Source organism: Patagioenas fasciata, chromosome 11 (assembly GCF_037038585.1).
Source record: "Patagioenas fasciata isolate bPatFas1 chromosome 11, bPatFas1.hap1, whole genome shotgun sequence".
Classification (NCBI taxonomy): Eukaryota; Metazoa; Chordata; class Aves; order Columbiformes; family Columbidae; genus Patagioenas; species Patagioenas fasciata.
In genome coordinates, this window is record NC_092530.1 from 13080099 (window position 1) to 13103919 (window position 23821).

The 23821-nt window shown below is 44.7% G+C and overlaps 1 long non-coding RNA gene across 7 annotated transcripts in view; it reads right to left on the minus strand.

The window, feature by feature from the left end:
* Positions 1-22983, minus strand: part of LOC136106577 (uncharacterized) — an 81647-nt gene extending 58664 nt beyond the window's left edge. The window contains exons 1-2 of one of the 7 annotated variants that reach the window (XR_011740857.1): positions 22599-22983; positions 17023-17230 (exon numbers count right to left, since the gene is read on the minus strand). This is a non-coding gene — a long non-coding RNA (uncharacterized lncRNA). Of the gene's footprint in view, positions 1-17022; positions 17231-20012; positions 20518-22598 lie in introns of those variants that run through there. The other 6 variants (XR_011740856.1, XR_011740858.1, XR_011740859.1 and 3 more) reach the window with 6 other exon arrangements.
* Positions 22984-23821: the final 838 nt, after the last annotated feature.

Sequence of the window (23821 nt, forward strand, 5' to 3'; positions counted from 1 at the left end):
ATTAGCCCACCTCATTTTTAAAAAATATTCTGAATATTCCATTTAACAACAAATTCTTGTATAAATGTACAGTAGGGTGAACCATAGATGACAGAAACAAATTTATTCCTTGCTGGAGTAGTGGGGGATACAGCTGAGAAAAGAAGTTCTACAATAACCTCCAGCTAACCAGAGCTAAGCTGTTAACTCCAAACGCTTCAGACGATTCACAGGCTGCTGCTCGAGAGCACGTTCCTTGTGGAAGCTGATACACATCCTCATATTTAATATGGGTAATATTGGCAACCCTCGCTACAGAGGTCGTTCTGAGGGTAGGGAAGAAAAAGACCTAACGGCTTAAAAAAAAAAAAAAAAACAACAAACCAACACACAGGCTGCCAAAGTTTGGGAGTTTGGCAGAGTAACAGAGATAAACTAATCATCAGCACAGCTTTCCTGCATCGAGGCCTTCTGACTTCTGTGCAGAACCCTGTGCCTCTCTCCTGTGGATTAAGCAGAAGTTCCTGGATCCATATATAACGTGGAAGAGAAAGAGGGAGAAAAGGGAAAGTAATGGTAACAGGAACACTTGCCTAAGTTTACTGCAAGTTATATATCAGCTCAAAAAGCTATTTAGCCTGAGATACCGTATAAAAATTTCAAAAGGCTTGCTGGGGGTGGAAGGCTGTTACATAATCTATTAACACTTCAAACAGTTTGTGCTGCACTATCTCTCATATGGACATGTGTAGTAAACATTATGCTCTGAACCTCTAGGTTCGCATCTGCATTGAGGGACTTGTGTTATGCAGTCAAGCTGTGGTGAAGCCACAGGTCTGGAACCTTCCTCCCCTTTAACATCCACCCTCTAAATTAGTCCCCCACCCCATCCTCTCCTCCACCAAGGACATTTTTAGTAAGATTGCTGTGCTGCTAATTACATTACCATGGCACCCAAGTACCACACAGTCATGAGACCTACTTCTTTTAGCAGCCCTTGGGTTTGTAGAAAGGAGTTATGAGGAAAACATCCTTAGGTTTGGAGAGCTGAGGCACAAGGTCAAGTCATTTGTCCATCACCACAGAAGATGCACGGGGCAGGAAACTTCTTGATGTGGAGTAGCTGCCAGAATGGATGACATGCCAAACCAGTTGCATGACCACCTACTTAACCAACCACCGTGCCCTCAGAGATGGTGCTGGGATTCCAAGAGAAAACCCTGAGCAAACAGAGTGAAATACCTGCTGGTCACCTGCACTCCGCAGCCTCCAGCTACGCCACGAGCCCTCGCAGTGGCCTCAGGCTGGGCTCATGGCCCCAGGGCTCTGCCAGCCTCCCAAGGTCCTTCCTTGTGGAGTCTTGGTGTCTTCTTCTACAAAGGCAGATGAGATGTTTGGGCAGCCTGGCCCCAGGCAGGGCTCACCCTGCAGATGGAAGCAGTGCAGAAGCCCATGCCGAGCATCACAGACCATGTGTTCGCTTGCTCTGCAACAAATTTCTGTGGCAAATGTCAGGGAACTCAGAATTTTAACAGGGTCAACTTCAGCAGTCCTCTTGTCCAGCCTTGGTGTGGTGTTCCCTCCCTATGAGCTTCCTATAGACGATGGTCTGAAATGAGCCACCATCTGCATGGATGTCCCGTGTGTTTTAACTCAGGTAACCTTGCCTGAAAGTCAACTTGTCTGAACCAGCTACTCTCATTCCTCGCAGCTCTTCAAGAGCAGAGCACTAACGTGAAGAGCTATTTTCTCCATGTTATTCCTCCACGCAGAACAGAAATACGAATTTCCAATTCCTCTCATCAAGTTCTCCCATCGTTTTCCATTTGCTTCCTCTAACAGACTCTTTAGCCGCATTGTGCTACTGTAAGTGTTTGGTCATGACTTACTGCAGCCTGTTGTTTGTTTGCCTGTTACTGCTATTAGGTCAATCTAAACCTTAAAGATTTGGGGTTTGTTTTTGGTTTTTTTTTTTGGTGTTGCCATCTCTCACTGTTCTGACGCTTAAACATTTCTTCCTACATAACTTGCACAGCATTTTCGCTAGATAATTATTAAAAAGCAACCACAACAAAACTTGGAGTGGAGGGCTTAAGCCCCATTTGGGGAAAGCACACCCTGCCCAGACCCACCTCCACCACCAACACAACAAGCTTTATGATGGAAACAAGCTCAACTGCAGCAGTTTGACAAGCTCGTTAATTTATTCAATTAACATACACTCACAGTACTGCTTCCTGAACCTGTCACCCAGCTGAACTAAGACAACCAGCTGAAGACTAAGATATATGCCACCACTGAACTATCTTACTGTGTAGAGCTGAGCTCTGTTAAAATTGAGAGTCGACCCCAAATAGCCAGGAGTGAAGGACCTTGGCCAAAGGTGTAATACACTAGAGAGCCCACTTCTATGATAAGACTTCTTCAGACCTTTGCCCAAAAAGCATGGATGTCATGTTGTCAGTCTGCTCTACGTTACTCAACATGCAATACTTACGGTAGCAGACAGATTAATTAATATAGATAACAGAAACTGTAGCACATAATCATAAAAGAGAACACTGAAATCATGAAGGGCTACAGCTTCCCCATGGCACAGTGTTCGGGTTTTTTAAGTGTCCAGGCCCTTTTCAACAGTATTTTTAGATGAATTGCAGTTGGCCAGATACAGCCATGGATAGTCAGTGGTGGAGACAGAGAGAGAGTAAAGAAAACCCTACTCCTGACAATCAGCATCTACACTTTAAACTGCAGAAGAAACAGCTGCCGAGCTGTTCATTAGAGAAGGGATTTGCCAAACACACTCCCTGATGCTCCGTTATGCAAGGTAGTACTATGTGTACTCTCTCCCTCCACGGAGATGTAGCCTAAAAGCATTTGTATTTAGTTCTCCCATCCCCCTAAATCTTCTCTACAAAGGACACTGTCACCACCAAAGCTCTGCAACAAGGATCGTTTATATATCTGACAACCTTTAAACCCCCAAAGAAAGGGAAAGGAAAGCGGCAAAGCTCTCTGAAGAGCTCTTTGGTGGAACAAGCAGAATTATGAGCAGCAGGAGAAATATGAGTAATTAAGACAACAGTATATCTGTATCTTACAGCTGACAGAGGGATGCTGCAAGTTAGCTCTGGGCAAGGTGTTAGCAGAGGAAAGAACTGAGCAGGCTGTTTCTAATGTTCTTGTTGAAAAGCCAGCCCAGGAAAAAAAGGCTGAAGGGACAAGTTCATTAAAAAAGAAGGAAGGAGGTTGGCTTAAGACAGCAGTTAGATGCAGACTTGTAAGATTAAAGGAACAGGTCAACAGCTATCTGTAACAAGACAAGCAATCGTTTGGGGAGTCAGCCAACGTGGCAGCCTTGCTATTCTTAAAAGAAAACACTCTTAAATTATCTATCCATGGGTTATACAGAAAATGAAAGCTGCAGAATTGCACCATGGCACAAAACAAAGCAGCAGGGTGGACTGAGGCTGCAGGGGATCAAAGGAGAGGAAGCCACGACATTTTCCAAGGAGCAGCCCAAATCAGTGGCTGGTTTTAGGCGGCCAGCGTTCACCCAGAGCTGGCGTGGTGGCCGGGACGCAACATCTGCTCCTGCCCATGACCCAACCACCACATCCCCATGCAGGGACCCGAGGTGACAGGGTTGTGCCACCTGGTGCCATCAGGGCTGTCACCATGGCACGAAGAGGCCAGATCCGCTCCCACGCTGCAGCTCTTCCGACAAGTGCATCAACTTAATTTGAGCCCTTCCTCCGCCCCAGCACTCGTCATGCTCCAGCGACTCCCCAGCTGGCAGGATGGCCCATTGTGGCTACAGCAGCATGGTTTATAGCAGCCCCGAGGCTGTGTTTTCCACCTAGTATATGTAAGTGAATTAGTGGAAAATTTGAGCTTACACAAATCACAGAACCAGTGCACAGTTCATCATGGCCAGGCAGCCTTTTCTCAGGGCTGGACCAGCAGGAATGAGATGCAGTAAAGAAACCATGGGCTGCATCCATGGCTCCTGTATTACAGCTTGGGTTTGGAGATGAGAAGTGCTGTTAGTCAAGAGGAAAAAAGAAAAAAGACCAACAGCAGCTCCCATATCTACATAGATTGAATGTATGGCGGGCACAGTCACCTGGGGCTCGCAGCTGACAAGATCGATGCACAGATATTTGGCAAGAGCAGTCCTCCTCCCTCGCCTCCCAGGCTCCATCTGTGTGAAGGAGGAGACGGGAATTACACAAAGTGCAATATTTGCACTGGAGAGATGGCAGAGGGGTTGCTCCAAATTTACATTACTGTAAACAAGAGCAGCATTTGTCCAAGTGATAAGAGCTGTAGCAAAGGCAGAGCCAGAGGGCACCAAATGAGGGTCACCAGCTGCAACTGCTGTTGCCACCCAAGAAGAGGAGCTCCAGGTCTGCAGCAAGATGGGGGACAGGGGAGGCTGGGAGGTGTCAAAAATCTCTCATTACTGTTTTCAAGTGATTGCCCCAGTATGTCTCTCACAGCATCTCATACAGCCAAGTTTCCAGCCATGCTCTGGCTGAGTGTCCCCAAAGCCCCTCATTCCTGCTATGCCTTTCTTCATTTGGACCTACAAGTCCCAGAGTCCTTCTCAATCACTTGTGTGGCCCCGTCAACAGAAACAGCACTAAATTATCTAAGAAATACGCCTGGAATACATGCTTTACATCAAAGCACAGCACAGGTGTGTCTCTTTTTCCTTTCCTACTTTCTCAGCCAGTTCTGCCGTGAGTGACGCGTCTTGCCATTCCTGACCATCACTTATTTGGTGCAGAGTCTGAAGCAAAGGGTTATCTTGCTAGAGGCTACTCTTTGCCATTTTCTCTGCTCTAAAGAAGTATATGTGCCTGTGTGAGGAGCCTGTGTTGCCCTTTCCTACACAAGGTTGAGAGGAAGCCTGCTTTCTGTATATTTCAAATCACAAACCCTAACGACTCCTTAAAATACGCACTGATATTCAGCCCATAAATCAAAATCGATAGTCAAATCCTGCTTATAGATCTAAATCCTTCTTGCACTCTTGTGTAAGACTCCATTATGTACCTAAGGCATCACACTGTCTATATATTTCTGCCTCCAGTTTCAGCCATATCCTAGCACTGATTGAGAGCACCAGAGTGTGCAGCCCTTAAAAACTCAAAAATTTCTCACTTTCCTGAGCACTAAAATGCATCTAAAATAAGGAAAAACGACCTCCTGTCACTTTGTTGACTTGCCAATGAGTTTATTTACTCACTCATCCTGCAGAGCAATTGTTTAAAGGAAACACAAGAATGTTTAATATTCCCCAGAAACGCCAGGCAGAGCTCCCTGAATCTCACCCCTGTGCCAAGCAAAGACAATCTCAAGGCTGGAACGGCTCATCAGCTGCTTTTCATATAAAGGTGAGCATCTTTACAATTCTTTGGGATATATCTTGTTAGAAAGTGAGCTCAGAATTTCATATTATTATCATATTATAGACGGCATTCCTTTGATAAAGGGTCAAAGATCAGGAAGACAAGAAAAATAAGGAAATAAAGCCCAGCAACGGTCAGATCTTTAGCTGGCATAATTGGACACCGAAGTCCACGGAATTGTGTCTATTAGCAGGAGCGGGTGATCTGACCCATATGCTTACCACTTTCAAGTATAAAGATTAAAACAACACGCCTAACAGCAGAAATGGGTTATATTACATTTCAGAGAGGCCTGGGTTGCCTAAAATTCTGGAGAAATTTGCAGCCTGCCATCTTAAAGACTTCAAGGCTGTTTACCCAAACTTCTCAATAGCTCTTTCTAAAAAAGGCTGATGAGCAACCATGTTCAGCAACACAGATTTTTAATGTAATCTGTTTATAGTTTTAGAACAATTTCCAGAATAGAACATTTTTTACATGTCCTGAGCCTTTAGCATTCTCACTTTGATCATCTCCCATCATGTTATGGTTCAGAACAGAACGTGATGGAGCCAGGCTAACGAATCTGCCAGAAATGACATCAGAAAGCCAAGTGACCTGAAAAAAAAAAGTGCTCTATTTGAGCACCACGCTCTTCTTGAACATTTTTCATTATTTTTTTTTAATACATTTTAATTAATGCTTTAGTTTCACTACTTTTATTTTGATTGCAGGAAATCTCAGAGCTTGTTCTTAGAAAAAGCTCCTACTGAAAACAAAAGGAGCCTTATTTGACCAGGGGAAGACTGTAGGAGCTCCTCAGCAATAGCTAACAATTCTTTTTGGGGCTGAAGAGTTTAAATAACGAACAGTTTCTTAGCAGGTTAACTCTAAATAATAATTGCGGGTTTTGTAGTCTGTGGAAGGGAGAGATTGGTCTTTGACAGAGTTTATATTACTAACCTGATGTGAGCAGACAGTTGCAAAAATGAAATGATATCAGTGATAAAAATATTATTTTTACATTAAGGCAGGAGGAATTTCATAGTAGCAAAGGGGAAATCCCGCTGCTCACCCCCGCCCTGCATACAAACAGTCCTTACATGTGAAGACAGGGACTGACATGGCACGACTGATCAGTGGACATACTGACATAGTATGTATTTACTTTAAATATTATTTAGCACTTCACATTACATTTCACATATACAGCTTGTGTTCCTTTCAAACACTTTATCTACACAATAGCGTTTAGTGCCCTGTTAATTCAAAACATGTTAAAACTGGCAAATAAGTCGGTTTAAAAAAATGTTGTAATGATAGCCCCCCCCTTCTATCTGATGTAGAAATAGATAATTTCTAGTACTAAAAGTGATTAAATTTGGTGCATTTCCAACTTGTATTTTAACAGTGCATTATCTTCTGAATTGCTGCATAAATATTAATAGACAGTCTGATATGGAACTTTTGCCCGTAATGCCCTTGGAGAACTATAATCACGGTGAGTGGAGCAAAAGAGATGAGAGAGTGCACTGAAGATGGTGGCTCTATCCTCCAGCTTCACAGGGCTACCCCGGGTCAGGCACTTGCCATGCAGCAGCACAGATGAGCAATATCTCAAAGCCTAGACTTCGTCTAGTAGGAGATGAAAATCCTATAGACATTAATCTGTCCGATATTTATCTGAAATACCACCATCAAAAAAAAAAAAGAGCACCATTGATACCAAGAAGAGCTACACTGATTTTTCTCCAAATTAGCCAGACTTAATTTTTGACATAACATCCTTTTAAATTTCATCTGCAGATGTCTGCTATTCTCATCACCCCCAAAATTATTATATAGTATTTATCTATCTGAATTTCATCCCTCTGATACAATCTCATTAAGAGTCACTGTCACTCTGGCCACCATTTGAAAGAAGCCAAGTGCCTACAGACCCCCTAAAGTCATGCTCAGCGTTCTTGAAAACTGGCCAGTTATTTAGATCCCTATATATGGGCTTTGGGGGCTGAAATTCAGGATATCCTTTTGGAAAACCTTTCCGAACAGCCTTTCTGGTCCACATAAACCACCTTTCTGCTTTCTGAGAAAACGACACTATTGATCTTTGTCATTCTAATGCAAGAACCTCTCTTGAAACCCCAAAATACCATCCGTAAAAAGCACAAGGAGAAAAGATTTCTGTTTTACAACACCTATTGCACAGCTATATTTTGGACACCGGTGGACTGTGCTAAGGGTTAAGTTAATTTAACTTTCACCAAGTTAGAAAGCTGTGAATGTTTAATCACAAATGAACTCCAGTGGGCAGTTTGGTAGCTCACAGACAAATGTTCTCATTTTTATTCTTTATAGGCAGCACTCAAATCATCATAAACCATATTTTAAAGAGGGAGAAATTTCATGAGGGGAGGGAGCTGGTTTATACGATAGAATAAGAGAAAAAGGCAACTTACTGTTTTAAAATTTAAATCCAACAAAATTACCAGAAATGCTGCTGGAAACAAAATGCTGCGAATTCATTATTTTGTTTCAAAGTTAGTTTATCATAAATCTGCCCTCTGACACGTAATAACTAGTAACGTTTCGAAGGTTATTTGATAGTAAGTTCAACAGTGTAGGTGACTGAACATGTGAGCTGCATGATAATGAGTCCCAGGGGAAATCAGGCTTTAAGATGCAGGGTGAAGCATCCCTAGGCTTGTATTCAAATGGAAAAAACATATTCAAAAGTTTATTGTTTATCTCCTAAGAACATCAAATAATACATAGTCCTTCGAATCAAATGTATAAAGCACGCTAGAGAACTATTTGCTTGGGGAAAAACCACCTGATTTGATCCAAATTCAAAAAAACTAATACCTTGCACACTGAAATGCATAGAGCGATTTTGATACAAAAAGTGGAGGGGAGTATTTTGGTTTGTTCTTTCACAGAACTAAAAGGCACAGCAAGTCAGTTTGCTCTTGCATCAGACTCTAGAAAGAGGAGCTAGAAAGCATTAAAATTAGTTTTCAAATCCTCTGCGTTTCAGTACAATAGAGTTCTTTAAGTGTGACAAATACAAATTGCACTACTCATCCTGAATTTCGTTTCCAAAGTACATTGGCTGTAATTGATTAATTTGTAGTGTACAAACTAATTTAAAGCCAATAATGAGAGCAAAAGATTCTATTTTTCAGCCAGGAGGTGTGGGACACACACCCCACTCCAGCAGGATAATACAGCCCCACCTCTCAGCTCCTTGCGCTCTTAAATAACAAGTCTGATAACGCCCTTTCCAAAGTCAATGGTAGTTTTGTCATTAGCTGTGCGGGGCGGGATGGGATGGGATGGGATGGGATGGGATGGGATGGGATGGGATGGGATGGGAGCACCCACACCTCGCTCACCTGCTCCTGCCTTCCCTGCTCACAGCATATTTCTGTACATTGAACACCTTAAGAGAAACATCTCAGCTACTAAAAGTGATCAAACGTGGTTCCTGCTGTTTAGGTGCTACAACCCTACCCGTCAAGCACACCGGTGGCCTTCTTTTAACATGGTTACATGGTCCTCTCTGCAGCAAGAGGCTGTTATTTCATAATGCATTTTGGAAACTGAGAACAAAATTAGACTTTACTTTCAAGATACCTTTCCATAACCAAAATCCATTTTCTGTACGTATTTTTAAGTTGTCCTCCTTTTTTAATTCATTACTTAAACTGTTATATACTCTATACTTCAGCAGTGGAAACTTCTGCAGCATATATCTTACTTAACATCACTCTATCAGTACTAACTCTTAATATTATGATGGCTTTTTTCAGAAATCTAACGGGGAGAGGTTTACTGACATGCCACAAATCTCAATTATCATTAAAACTCTAAGTTCTATATTGTCAAAAATCAGAGGTTGAAATGCTCTTATCTTGACAAGCTCTAAAATATCTAATGAATGTCTGTTTATTTGCTTACTATATTAGCATATATTTCTGACACGGCCATTTTCCATACCTTAACTTTGGGTAAACAACAGCATTTAAATATACACCAAAGGCAAAGATAAATAAAAACAAGCAAACAGGCAATAATGCTGTCTGAAATGCTTTTTACTATTCTTGATGAAGAATTACTACACAGAAGATGACTGAACCCAAAAATCAGCATAATCTTGAAGGTTACAAAGGAAATATATTTAGAAGAGACGGCAAACTTTCTGGGTTCATTGCTTGAGATATTACGCTAGCCACAGTTCAAATTTTTAATGTTTACACAAGATGTACTGAGAAAATTAGGGCTATGTTAAAATAGGAAAGACATGAAAAATGGTTATTAATACAAATATATTAAATAAGAATGATCTAAACCAGATCGCTCTTTAACTTTTTTTATTATTAATGTTATTTCTTATTATTCCAGAAAAGAGTTAAAAACGTACATTGCTAGACTAAGTTAGTCCTGCCCGGCGCTGTTATATTAAAAGGTGCATAAATCAGTGCGCTCCTTTTCCTACGGAGCACAAAGCTCCTGGTTGTCGGAGGTATTTGCAGATCCTCACCGAGCGACTCTGCTCGGGGTCCTTCCTCTGTGTGGTCTTTCAGAACTGTCGTTATCAGCTTTCTGTTTATTATTGTGCTCAGTTTAAAGGGAATTTGCCAAGTGATCCCTGGACTCCAATCTTTAGGCCTGTTGTCAGGACAAATTAATTTCTGTGGAAACCCACTGTGCCTCAGATACCATCTAGGAAATGTAGGATTAATGGAGTCCCTGTACAACAAGCTTTGTAGTGCGGCTGCTGGGGGAGGGGAGAGACTCTTGGAAGGGAGAAATAACAAAAATAAAGCCCTTGCACTTTGGGTTGTTACTTTGGGGGAACTTCACTTTTTTTTTATTACCTCAATTAGCATCAATAATATTTAAAATATAGTGTAGTAACTGAATACGAACACGCAACTTTTTAACAGAAAGAGCAGTGAATGGAAATTCTATGTTACCAAAGATGAAGGACCTGAAGTCTAATTATCAATATTTTATATTTTACATGCTCAAGACAATCTCTTCAGTAGGTAAAAACAGGATATTAAAAGAAACAGTCTCCTGTGAATCTTAGTAGAAAATAATGAAACTCAATACAGGATCTTTCAGAAAGGGAGTATTAAAGCTGAATTTCCTACGGGGCCATGTCATTACTTTGTTAGCTGACATTTGAGGCTCTTTTTTTCAAAATATATACTATTTCATTGTTAAAATACGTTAAACTGCCACTGTTCTCGCAATAAGTATACAATAAAAACTTACTTTCCTGCCTAGAAAAACCAAGTAATTATTTTTTTTAGTGATGGTAAATTAGAGCTGAATTTAGAGCTGTAACAGGTAAAGCAATGCTTTCCCCTTATGTTTTTTTGGAAAGAGAAGAAAAGAGAAGAGAGAAGAAGAGAGAGAGAAAAGAGAGAGAAGAGAGAGAGAAGAGAGAGAGAAGAGACAGAGAAGAGAGGAGAGAGAAGAGAGAGAGAAGAGAGAGAGAAGAGAGAGAGAAGAGAGAGAGAAGAGAGAGAGAAGAGAGAGAGAAGAGAGAGAGAAGAGAGAGAGAAGAGAGAGAGAAGAGAGAGAGAAGAAGAGAGGAGTTCCAATATATTTTTATTGATCCTTCTCTCATTCTCAAGTGGATGACTCTGCCCATGGTTAGATATACAAGTTTAATATATGACAAAGTGGGAATTCTTACCCTTATTTCTTTTATCTCCAAAAATAAATCAGTTGATAATATACAAGACAAAGACAGTAGACACACAGGTCCATGTTCTGTGTTGTATTAGATCTTGTGACTCCCCTGTGGAATGGGTGAGCTGTAAATCAGCCCTGGAGTTTGCCTAAAGTGGCACTAAAACACATAATTGATCAAAAACAAACAAACAACAAAAACAACAACAACAACAACAAACAACAAAAAACAACAAACAAACAAAACTCCTTTAAGGTCAAACACTATAAGCAAAATTTGATTTTCTAACATGGCATTGTTACAATATTAAACTGTTAATAGCAGTGCTGAATTTGCCACAAGCGCATTCCTAATGCACTTCTAATTCCTTAGAAACTTGGCAGCTGCAGATGCTGAAGCTGCAGCAGGAGGTTCCTTTAACATCTCTCCCTGGTTCTGCAAACACCTCAGTGCCCGCTGCTTTTCCCTTGGAGGGCAAAAGAGGAGCACTGCAAGAAAGTACGGGTTTTGTGTGATGCCACATCTTGTTTGGAATAGCATTTATGGAGAAGGTTCATTTCGGGAGATTATTTTATTAATCTTAAGCTCACCTGCATATGAGAACTACTTTCTTTTTATTAAATATTCCAAATGAGTGTATTCTTCCCTAACTAAAAAAATTAATCTTGAGAGACTTTTTGTAAGCCAGTTTTTACTATTACAGAAATTCAATTAACTCCATAATTATGAACACAATTACCATTGAATGTTACATGTGATTTGGTGGTAGCAGCTACATGGCACACACATACACTCTGTTGTATGGTTTAAAACCTCTGGTGACAATAATCATAGGCAAAAATTCCCAAGGATCATTCTTGTTATTTGGGTTCCCTGCATTGTTTTATGTATACAAACAAATTTTAAATATGCTGTTCACATTTTGGGAATTAAGCATTTGACTCTAGTAAGCATATTATTTGCAACCAGTGAGCTGGATTCCCAGCTGATGGAAAGTTACCCAAACTGGGATAATTTACCTGAAATATTAGCCTGGCCACATTAACCCATTCCATAAGTAAGTCAAACCCACAGCAAGGGCAGTAAACAGAGCCGTAGCAATTTATGCATGGAGGGGAAAAAATAAACTAAAAAATTAAAAATAAATGTAATTTAAAACAAAACAACACAAACACCACCACCACCACTACACATATTGTGGAGGAAGGGAAACTTTATAAAGCAAAGCAGTGACAGTGTGCCGGGTTTTATGCCACATGATGAAGCACCAGGTCAGCAAGAGGCCTAGGGATGTTATTTGTGGGGTTTTTTTTAGGATTGAGATGGCTAAAAGCAAAGTTTAGGAGTACAGTCATCACAGGCTCTTGCAGGGAGTTGAAGGTGGGCTTCAGCCCTCTCGGTACACATGCAGCACTTGCACAAATACCCCAGGTTATGGCCACCAGGTGAAAGTCACCATTCACTCACTGTTGTCGCATACTCTGAATATCTGTGACATCTTCTGATATCGCTCACACAATCTCTGCAATCCCTCATGCAAATCTCCCGTTCATAGAACTCGCCCTCGCTCCCCAAATGTCAATACTTCTATGCCCATTTATGTCAGCTGAAGGTTCTGGCCCCATATACTCCTCTTAATCTAATAAGAACCCATTTCTGCTGACACAGCAATATCTACAGTGATCTCCACCTTCACCTTTTCTTCTTTGTACAACATTTTTCCACCTACAAGTGCACAGGTGGGCAATGCTCCTTCAACACATCAATCAGGGCTTTATCAAGAGATGTCCACGGACTCTAAACACACAAGAAATCAGTGTTTTAGTATAATCATTCCTCGCGTAATTTAAAATCAGAATTACCCATGTGGTTTCTCTAAATAAAAAGCGATCTGCGACCTACAAATCTGAATTCAAAACACGTTTGGGTGAAACATTCAAAATACAAAATGCAGTTACAGCTCAGTCCTTGGTGGATGTTAGTCACTACTGTTAAATTATTGTGTGCATTATTTTAAAAGAAAAAAGTGAAGGGTATTATAAGAACAAGGGTCAGAGTATTGCCAAAGGTTAGCTCTTAACAACAGAGTAAAACACTCAAGCTTTATCAGAAAACTATACATGCAAATATATATAAAATGAACCATAAAATAAGCTTCGTATGGAAATCCATGTCTCATAACAAGAACGGTACAAATATTTCATAACATGTCAAACCCACTGCATATGTACATTCATGATTTCCTCACTCCTGGCACTATAACCACGAAAAGGGTAACTTAACAGCCCTGGTAAGAGTTTTCTGATCTTGGGATATGGAACCTGTATCTCAAGAACCTGGTTAAACCTGCGATCCTGGTCAGTAAATGAAAATAAGAGGAAAACTGAGAAGACGGCATCAGAGGGCTCGAAGCAGCGAGACCCCAACCCAGCAGCTCTTGGTCTTTGCCATCCTTTAAAGACTCACCAGACACGTCACCGCAATCAAACCACTATGTGATTTGTTTTCTAAAACAACATCTCGTTCTGTGGAAGAAATTCAGTCCTTATTCCTCTTTAATATTCATAAGGTATGGAGCAACATTAACAGCGAAGTTTTAATTTCAGAAACATTCTGACATTTACAAAGAACAGATTCCAGCCCTACTTTCACACTATTTTTTTTTCCATTATCACTGTTATTACTGGTATTAGTATCACCGTAGAAGTGATTAAGAGGTCCTGGACATCTTATTAAAATAGTCTCGATCTACTTCCCTTTTCAGCATCAAAATACATTCTGTTATTTTATAAACAGGAACAATCTTTCTAGAAATTAAATTTGAAGTATTGCCTGTTCCTTTCTTCCTTCTGAAATAGAAGTACTTTTGCTGTTAAAATTGCATGTAGGAATTATTCTGAGTATTGGAAGCAGAGGCAAAATTATCTACTGTTTAATGCCAAATGCTCCCCAGACCTGCTTGTAACATGGGAAATTATAAAAGAGCAGCAACGAGCCAAGGCTTCAGGATTCTCGGGGAAGTCAAGGAGAGAGATCCCTCACAGAAGTCAGCAGCATCACTCCCCACATCTGTTCACAGCGACCATTTGCTGAAGCTCAGGCACATCAGGCTTATGATTTTACAGAAAAGGGCTGGTTTAGCTGCAATTTTGAGAAAATACATTGTTGTTTACTACAACAGTTTAACTATGTTTGTTTGCACATCAACCTTTTTTCCGTATTCGGCACTAAATAGAAATTCAAAAGAGTCTTAGGCCTAGATTAAATGCTTTCAAAAATCAATTCTAGGCTGGCATAAGAGTTAACCAGTCTGACCCCATGATTACAGACTAAACTCTTCCTTAGAAAACTAAGTGGAGGAATATTTTATGTTTCAATGATTATTTGTGATAGTACCACCACATATAAAAATGAGAAACCATGGCAATATTTAAGGAAGTTTATCCACAGATATTTGCATGAGGCATTGAAATAGGACTCATCAAGGGGGCTGGGATATTGTGATATTAAGATACATTAATGAAAGGCAGTATCCAGTATACAACTCATCCAAACTGTAACAATCACTTTGTACTGTTGCTAAAAAGAGAATCATACAACCTAGTTCCTACCTGATTACACAGATTTTTTTTACCTCTGGAACCTTAATATCTAGACACAAGAAAGCCAGTACTAATTCTAATGGCTAAAGAAGCACTTTCCAAACTACCTTGGGAATGATGCAAAACAGTTACAAAATACACTTCTTCAGCTCCATATTCCTGAGGACGGAGTGCATATTTAATGCCCAAGTACTAATGCGTCTTGTAACAGCATTTTTTTCATTCTTACTAGTGTCAATAGCAGTGTAACCCCAGAGCTTTCAAATAAACGTTTGTCTTAGTTTGATCATATAAATGTGCTAGCCAGTAATTAAATCCAGTTTGTATTTTTAAAGTGATATTCCGCACAGAGCCAAACTGCATTGTATTTGTATCCACTACCTCTCAGTTCTGGGAAATCCATAAATTCATTTGTCAAAGGTAAAAATACTCACGCAAAATTCCTTCTAAATCTTTTAAAATGGTTTGTTCAAACTCTTGACATAGCGTTTTGCTCTAAACAAATTTCTACACAACCCTGTGATTTTCCATCTCTGAAAACATGCTGTTTCCCCTCCATGAAACTAGAACAGAGGGTCTGAGAGAAAGGAAATTATTAAGCATTCTAGTGGGTTTTTTCCAACAAAAACTAAGATAGAGGTCAATGAATAAGTATGTGCAGGCTGGAACTTAAATCCTCTGGGGTGACTGTAGGCTAATTAATAATTAATGCCAGAGACATGGTGTTTGAAATGCAGATGTGATAACTGGAGGCCTGGCAAAGCTGTTCAGAGGAAGCAGATTTGGATGCTATGGGGAATAGGCACTCCCTTGCCGGCTGGCTCTGAAAGCAGACCTGGGTGCAAAGCAGGGCCTATGGTTTAGATTATATTCCCCTCAGCTGTTAATTACCTGAACCTACTTTGAAGTTTTTCTCTTTTTATCCTCTGCATGAAAAGAGATTGGTTCAGCCAAGGGACTTGAAAAAATGATCAAATACATGGAGTAGAGGAGGGGAATAGAACTTCAGATATAAAAAAAGATAAGGAAGAAAAACACTCAGGGAAACACACAGGAACATATTAGGAACTGCATGAGTGTGGCTCGATGTTTCAAGTGAGTTGTGCTGCTCTAAGTTATTTCAGCCATTAAGTAAACCCCTGCGTGTTTTATGAATAGGCTTGTTAAAGGAATCTCTTGCTATATGTATATAGTTTACATTAATTATTTGATGAAAGTACCATAGGTGATTTCCTCTGCTATTTTTAATTCAATAAAGTCATTTAAAGCTCCTTATGTTTGGGGCTATTTAATGAGGTGTGCAACATTAACAGAATCACCAATGAGCTGTTACTACAAGTGTTAGGATTTTTGCAAAAATCACTCATTTTCACGAAGGAGAGAGACAGGCACAGCTTGGGGTCCCCACTGTCACTGAAAGGAAAGCGGGGAGCAGGTGCCTTCCAGCATCTCAGCCCCTTGAGCCCCTGGGCGGGGGGACCAGAGGGCAAATGTACCATTTTCACAGCAAGTGGGGTGACATGCTGAGCCTGGGTGCAGGTGGGGATGGGGAGGACGGTTGATGATGGAGATGAAGGCAGGGAGGATGGGGATGCTCCCCGGGCCCCGCCGGCATTTGGGGACCACACAAACACCCTCCAAGCGCAAGGAAACACCCCATTTATAAAAGCGGGGAGCTGAGGGGGGTGGCACCTCTTGCGACATCGCCGTCGGAGAGAAAGGCGTCCCCAGGGTGCGCGGGGACGGCCGGGCCGGGCACCCCGGGGAGAGTGCGGGGTCCCCGGGCGCAGCCGCCTCGCTCGCCCAGAGCCGCCGGGTTCCCGCAGCAGGAAGGGGCCGCTGAAATCTCCCCACCCGTTTTCTTTGTGCAATAACAGATCGTTCCCTTTTCAAAGCGGCTCCAGAGACTTTTTTTTGACGCTCTTCCCCACTCGTTAGAGTCCGTCCGTTCAAAGGCTTCCCTGGCCAAACTTTCCCAGCAACTTCACTAAAACCCTTTGAAACGTGGGGATGGGGGAGCGATTTCTTTTTTTTTTTTTTGGTTCTTACTTTTTTTCGTTTTTTTTTTTTTTTTCCTGGAGTACAGTACAGTAAAGCAATCACTCATGAGCTCAGGGCTGGCTGTGTTTAAAAATTAATTTGAAAATGCCTGTCTTCAAGGCGCAGGCGTTTCGCATTTGAGCTTATCACCTTGGCATCTCGGCACAGCTTCTCCAGCTGATGCAGAGAGCCTCTGCATCCCACCTGGTCCGAAAACAAACCTTTTTAACTCAGTTTCTCAGCACTATATTTCACCCTGACGCAAGGGAAACACGGAGCCCAATGCGTAGGTGCTCACCTGCATTATGTTCTCGCCCCTTTGAGGGGTTCATTCCCAAAATTGCCGGGTTATTCAGTCTTGCACTGTTTACCTACAGCTGAACAAAGCCTCGAGGTGAGGATGAGGAGCCTGTCCCGGGGCGGGACCGCCTTCTTCATCAAAACGGGCGTGGGAAGCGCATCGGTGTTCGCGTCACGGGCGTGGGGTGGCCCAGGGAGAGCCACGCCTGGGAGGGAGAGGGGCTTTTAATGAAACCATAACATTCGAACAGTTTTCTATTAAATCCTGCTAATTTTCTAGGTGAAGGCTGTGAAGTGAATGTGAGGAAGCATTAAAAGGGAATTGAATTTGCATTCCTTATGCTACAGGCACATGTTTACATGACCTTTAAAACAGAATTAAAGCTGTATCATCAGCAGCTGTAGGCAATTCACATTACTAAGGCAATCAAATCAGAAGGCTAAACTAACTATAAAACATAAATTAAACTGATAGAGAATCATCCTAATTCACTAGGTTTACTTGCAATTTACTTATCCGCTACTAGTAATTTCTAAACAGTTTGGAGAAGAAGCAAATAGAAAAATACTCGAAGGTGGCACTTAAAAACCGTGATGTCCTAGGAGGAGAGCCGGCTGTCCCGGGGGGGCGGTCACAGCCCGGGCACGGTCTCCCCGGCGAGGGCCCGTTCCCAGGTGTGCGCGAAGTGCCTACGCGCTGGTACCTGCAACCGCTGCATAGCTAAGCCCCCTACTTGACTGGGTCGGCTCAAACCTCCCGGAGTGCCCTTGTTGTTTTGGAAGACCCTCACGCATACCGTTTATTTTCTAAAACATGAAATAACTCCATGTCCAACGGAGTTCGCGTTGTACCGCTCCCTTCTGCCCTCTTCCCCCGTCCCTAAGAGGGACAATTTCCAACTTCTGAAATAAAATAAACCAAAAATCGATGCCGCCGGTGATTTCATTAAAAGTTTGCAGGGTGCATTGCCCTCGTTCCGCTCCACCGCTCCCGCGTGGAGCGGGAACGGTGACCGACACCGGGCATCCCCCCCGTTGCCCCGGTAAGGCCCAGCCGCCTCCTTCCCCCCCGCACCCCCAACTTGATTTATTCCTATTTCTTTCATGCAGGCGGCGCAGCCGAGGGGTTGCCTCTCCCCCTTTGATGGCGACTCTCCCGTGTGCGCTTCTATTTCTCCTGGGGACCGCGCTGATTTATTGCCCACCCGCCTCCCGCTGAACTCCCCCCGCCGTGCCCGAGACTCCCCGCGGCTCCTTCGCCCCGGGGAGGGCAAAGAAAGGAAGGTCCAGGGAAGGGGTGGTGCAGCCTTCAGCAGCTTTAACTGGTCTTCTGGAGGGAAGTAACGGGGGGAGAAGAGGTGCCAGGAGATGCCAGGGGACCCCGCACGCTGGGGGAGAAGCGGCTGGAGGTGGTTCGGCTTCCTTGTGTGGGGCTGCGGTTACTGCTGCGGGGGGGGACACGGAAGCGGAGGCAGATGGAAGTGAGGGGAGCAGCGGGGTGTCCCCGCTCCGGCATCACCTGCCCGCCCGAGGTGCGCCGGGGCCGGGCAGCTCCGCGGCCCCCGGAGCCTCGTCCCGGCCCGGTGGAAGCGGGGAGCGGCGGGGGGCACCCCAAGCCTGCGGGGCACCGCAGGGAGGGTCCGAGCTCACGCGTGGGTAAAGCCTTTGTCTGCTGGGCGGGCTCAGCAAAACCTACGCTGCCTCATGTCCCTTTCACACTTCCCTGTATCGCCCAAGCGCGGCTCACGAAGGAAACATCTTTTAGTAACACAGCCTGGCCTGAAAGTTCAGACTTAGTAGATTGGCACGACCTGCGTGAAACGGGGAGTAAACTTTCCACCAAGCCGTAAACATTTCGTCTGTGAGAAAACGAAGAATTAGCAGTACCGTCTACGTATTTATACATGTAAATTTAGGAATTATGAGGCGCTTCGAAGTGCAGGAAACATTTAGATCCCCCTGCAGAATCAGCAGCATCACTGGATGCTTTGGACGCTGAATGGTAAAGCTGGAAAAAGGTATAGTTTAAAAATAATAATAAAACCACATTGAAATTGTTCAGTAATGTAACAAACAACAATGCAGGTATTTGTCATCCAAGGAACAGAGCTATTTGTCTTCAATGTCTCGTTAGCCAACAGAGTTTAAATAATATGCCATTTAGTGCGTTTTCAAATCCAACCCACTTTCCTTTGAATATGTCTGAGCAGAAATCTGTCCGTTCAGGAATTGTATTTGAATTATTGCTAGAATTTAGGCAGGGTGGCCTCCGATTTGGCAAGAGAGCTAGCTCCTGTCCCCCTCCCGCACAGGGGCTGTGGTTGTCCATCGCTGACCGCATCGCCCCTGTTTGCTGGGAGCGAACCCACTTCGCAAAAAAAAAAAAAAAAAGGATAAAAGAAGCGCATTCTTGTCATCACGCCTGTTTGCATGGCACGGTGAGGAAAGTGCCTACGTAAAAGGGAAGTGATCCGCATTGTTGTGCAGATCTATTAACTCCTAACGTGACCTCCGAGCCGGCACCCGGTGCAGGAGCCGCCCGGGAAGGCAGCGGCTGCAGCGAGGACCCTGCGCCGGAGCCCACCCGCCCTCTCGCCACTCGTATTTCTCGATTAAATACAGCAAAACCCGACATTTCCATAGTGGATTTAATAAACGGCAAGAGCAGTCCCACGGCAAAAATGTGCACTTTGCAGACACTTCCCGGAATTTTATCTTTTTTCGCGCTCTGCTGCAAAACAACCAAATGTTCCAGACAATCCCTGCTACAAACCAACCCAGCTAAAAAATAACAGTGACCTGAACATGACGTGGTAGTGCACAAATGAACGACATTTTTTTTTGTTCCCCCAGCAAGTACATTTTTCAAATATTAACAACGTGGAAAAAAAAATCATCATCATCATCATAGACGACTCGAGCAAAGGAGCGAGGAGTCGCCCAAAACGCTTTGGAAACCGCAGCAGTTAGAATACAAATGCTATTTACCTTGTGATTTTCTTTGCCCGGGACTGGTTTATTGTCCCTCCCTAAGCCTGGCTCCGGGAGCAGGACCAGCCCAGCCGCAGCAACGCTCCCTCCGTGCCGGGCTTATTACTAACGGGCCGGTGCTCGGAGAGATTTGGGGGGGACTGCATTCATTCTTACATTAGGACTATTTTAATTTGCAATCTGTCAGTCCATCTCCTGGCTGTTGCTCTGAGATGGCAGTGTGGCTGTGACTCTCCCTCCTCTCTCCTTGCACAGCGTTTACTCAACGCTCAAGAGCAGCCAACAGAGACCAAAAAAAAAAAAAAAAAAAAAAGAACTAATTGAGCTTGTGTCGGTATTGGCTAATTTCTGCTAATACTCGGTAAATTCCTCTTTTCCTCCTAACCTTCCCCCATGCAGGTTAGGTTTTCACAAAGCATCTCCGGAGATCCAGGAGCTCTGCTGATGGGTGGCTGGGCTTCAATGTTCGCCCCAGCTCCTCGATGTACACAATGAAAACCTTAACTCCTGGCTTCAGAAACGGTTAAATTGCCCTTTCCCAACCCCCACCCCCCGTTATGATTGACTCTGTTTTTAAATTTGCACTTGTTCCCACCAAGCGCAATCTAACTCGTCCTGTCTCTAAAGTGAACTTGTGCTGAAGGTGAAGTTTTCAATATAGAGGTCATGACACCGAGCCACAGCTTACCGCTCCGAGCTTCATGCTGTATTAAACACAATCAAAACGAACCCCTTTTAGACCTTTTTTTTTCCCCTCCCGTAGATGAACAATGAGAAACAAAAAAAAAATTATCTGAAATATAATAATAAAATCAGCTCTGCCATCATAATATCCTCCATCTCCTGGGCTTGCTCTCTCCGAGGTCCCCACGGAACCGCTCAGAAACACGCACACACGCACCCCGCGATTTAGTCGAAGCTCCGAAAGAGGAGCCCGTGGGGTCTGTGCCGGGCAGAGCCGCCTCCGCCCCGCCGGCCCCGCTCCCGCCGCCCACCGCGGGGACGGGCCGCCCGAGCCACGCACCCGGGTGACCCCCCGAAACTGCGGGTCCCGCCTGTGCCTCCGCCGGGCGAGGGGGACTCGACACAATTACAGCTCCTTCACTTCAAAGAGGGTTTTTTTCCTCTCTATAGCGACTTCTAGCTGCCCCAAGACGGTAGGCTGCCTTCAGCTATTGTGCGATCTTTTTCATGCCAAAGATTTAGCAGAGGGAAAAAAAAAAATAGATATTAAAGCGAGTTATTTGTTGTGGAGACGCGGGTCCCTCCGGTGCGGAGGCACCCAGAGCCAGCGGGCTGCAGCAAACGGCCCAAACCCAGAAACTTTTTTTTTTTCCTTAAACTTTAATGGTTTTCAGCCTATGAAAAATAAGTTACAAATTCTTGCAACAGTAGCTTTGCATGTACTTATTTTTCTCCCATGTCCAGACGGGGTCGTCTATTGAATAAGGCTCTTTTATTCTGCATGGGGCAGGGGATTTGTGGCCATGGTCCCCCTTTTATTCCTCTCTCTATGGAAACCCAGATCATGGGGAGAAATATGCGAGGCTGAATAAAGAAAAGCAGCAGAAAGGACCGCTTGAGAGCGGCATCTGTTACACTTGGGAAGTTAGACTGACAGGAAAGAGCTAAAGAAACCCTCTCCAGCAGATTAGTTAGAACAGCAAGAAGATTTAACTATATGCAGATAAAAACACTTTAAAATACACCATCCTCTCCTATAGGCGAGATGAGAGTCCCCTCCGTCAGGAGCGGAGTGCCGCGGAGCTGGGCTCTGCCTTAGATACATTTGCAACAAATATTAAAATGGGACGTTCGGGGTTTTATTTCCCTGCTCGAGACTCTACTTTAATTAAACGCCGCATCTGAACATCTATTTTCACGGGCAATGGGATTTGAAAAATTGTTTCGCAAGTTAAAGTGCAAATTAATTTTAAATAATTTAGTTACGTTTTTATACAGTGCGGATTTTTTTTCCTTCCGCGGGCTGCGGTGATATTTATTTCGAGAAGGTTGTGAAGGCGGAGAGAGGGGGGGATGGAAAGAAAGGGGGGGAAAAAAAAAAAGAAACAAGAAAGAGGGCTGCTAATATAACTCCTTCTCCGCCCTCCCCGCCTTTCCCCGCGCCTGCGGCGGGCTCGGCCGCGGTGCTGAGAGCGGCTGCTCCGCTCCAGACCCCGCCGGTAGGAACGGGGCTCCCAGGGACATTTTTCATCGCCTGCCCTCCCCGCTGCCCCCCGCCCCGCTCCCCCGCTATCTGAAAACTTTCTTTTTTCTTTTTTTTTTAAATTTAATTTCTTTTCCAAGTTGTTCCCCCCCCGCTCCCCGGGCGCTGCGGCAGGCGCGGAGTGGGCGCGGGTGCGCAGCGGCGGGGACGCGCCCGGGGACCCGTAGCCTTGGCGATATATCGCGATGTGCCTCCAGCAACGCACCCGCGCTGCTCTTGAACGGGCAGCGCTGCCTCTCCCCCCCTCGCCCACCGCACCCTGCCCGAGCCCCGGCGAGAAATTATTGTGATTATTATTATTATAATGAGGAAAGCGATGCTACCCGGCTATAAAGGAATCAGAGGAGCGCTCTCACCTTATTTATATCTATTTTCTCATTTTCTTGAATTTTCTTCGGATCTGTCTTCTCAGAGAAACTAATGCCTTAATGACTTTCTGGTAGCTGCAAGCCTTCTTTTATTTCTGCTAAATATATGAAAATGTATGCAAATTTAAATCAAGCTTAACCTAGGAGCTCTTGCAATATATTTAATGGAATTTCAAACCAATAAGGGAACTCTGATGCAGTCTTCTGTAAGTGCAAATATAATTACGCAGCTAGGTTACCTCCAAAATTATGCAGGGAAAGGTCATTTTTTAACTCGGGAGCGGTTCGGAGGTGCCGGGGGTTTGGCTCTCCCCGCCCGAGCCCCGGCCCCGCCGCCGAGGGGCCCCGCAGCCGCCCCGCCGGGGCTCCGGGGGTGCGGGGCTGTGCCCGCCGGGCCCGAAAGAGCCGGGGGGCGCAGCGTTCTCCCCCCGACCCCCCGGGGGGGCTGGGGACCGCACACGCCTCTTCCCCTTCATTTTCCTTCCCTCCCCCCCCGCTTTTTCTTTTTTTCCCTGCAGCCCGCGCTCCAGGCGCGCACCGGCGGCGATATTTCGTGTTGCGAACTTTGAGGAGGCACGACCGGGCTGTACTGACGGGGAGGCCGGAAAGCGCCTTTTGGGGCTTTAAAAAAAAAATATGTTGGTTTTGTTTGTTTATTTTTCTGGGTTTTTTTTCCTTGTTTGGGTTTTTTTCCGTTCTCAGCACGCCCCGCGGAGCGCACCGCTCGGGGCAGGCGGGAGACGCGCGGCTCAGGGCCCCGCACAGCGGCAGCCGCCGGCACAGGGGAGCGCGGACACTGCGCACCGAGCGGCGGAGCCCGCACGGACCGGCAGAACGGGGGCGGCGAGAGGCCGGGGCTGGGCTGGGCTGCGCCGGGGTGGTCCCGCAGAGCTGCCGCCGGGGCGCCGGCGTTTAACTTCTGCCGTGCGCTCGCCCGGCGCTAATCGCTCCCCATTTAAGCCGTGCCCCGCGTCCCGCCCCCCCCCGCCTGGCGCGGAAGGAGTTAAGTGGCGGAGCTGCCTCGCGCCCGGCCCCGGTGTCGGCGGATTGATTCACTTCCTGCCTCGGGCCCCGCGCGGCGCCCGGCGCCCTCGCCCCGCCCTCCCCGCCGCGGCCGGCCCCCTCCTCTCTCCCATTGGACCGCGCGGCGCGGCCCCGCCGGCCGCCCGCCCCTATTGGGCGGTGCGCCTGCCAGTCGGGGGTCGGCCGCT